Source organism: Onychostruthus taczanowskii, unplaced genomic scaffold (assembly GCF_017590055.1).
Source record: "Onychostruthus taczanowskii isolate IOZ18803 unplaced genomic scaffold, ASM1759005v1 scaffold6791, whole genome shotgun sequence".
Classification (NCBI taxonomy): domain Eukaryota; kingdom Metazoa; phylum Chordata; class Aves; order Passeriformes; family Passeridae; genus Onychostruthus; species Onychostruthus taczanowskii.
Window position 1 is genome coordinate 1 of NW_024504557.1, and position 434 is coordinate 434.

Here is a 434-nt window from a genome sequence, read left to right on the forward strand (position 1 = left end):
GGGTGGGATTTTGGGGTGCCAGGCCCCCCATGAGGAGACCCCCACGTGTCTGACCCCACCGTGGGGCCCAGGACCTGCGAAGGTGGAACCCCCTGGAGCCCCCGGGGGGAGAGGAGGACGAGCAGTCCCAGCGGGGACGGTCTGAGGGGGCCTGGGGGGCTTCGGGGGGCGTTTTGGGGTGTCCAGGGCTCTCACTGACCCCCCCCTCCATTCCATTGCAGCGTTCTGCCGCCCCGGGGGTCCTCAGTGGGGTGACCCCACCCCCACGGGGGAATTTTGGGGGCTTGGAATCCAATTGGTGAATTTAAAAAGGTAAATCCTGAGGGGGAATTTGGGGGGGGGTCCCTTGGGTGGGATTTTCCCCCCCCTTTTTTGGGGTGACACCCATGGAATTCGGGGTGAATTTGGGGGGTTTTGGGTGGGTTTGGGCCCCC

General features: G+C 65.0%; 1 non-coding gene across 1 annotated transcript; it reads left to right on the forward strand.

Annotated features, from left to right (window-relative positions):
* Nucleotides 1-24: 24 nt before the first annotated feature.
* LOC121344786 lies at nucleotides 25-150 on the forward strand. Its single transcript, XR_005953883.1, has one exon. It is a non-coding gene; the product is annotated as a small nucleolar RNA SNORD22 (small nucleolar RNA).
* The last annotated feature ends 284 nt before the right edge of the window (nucleotides 151-434 follow it).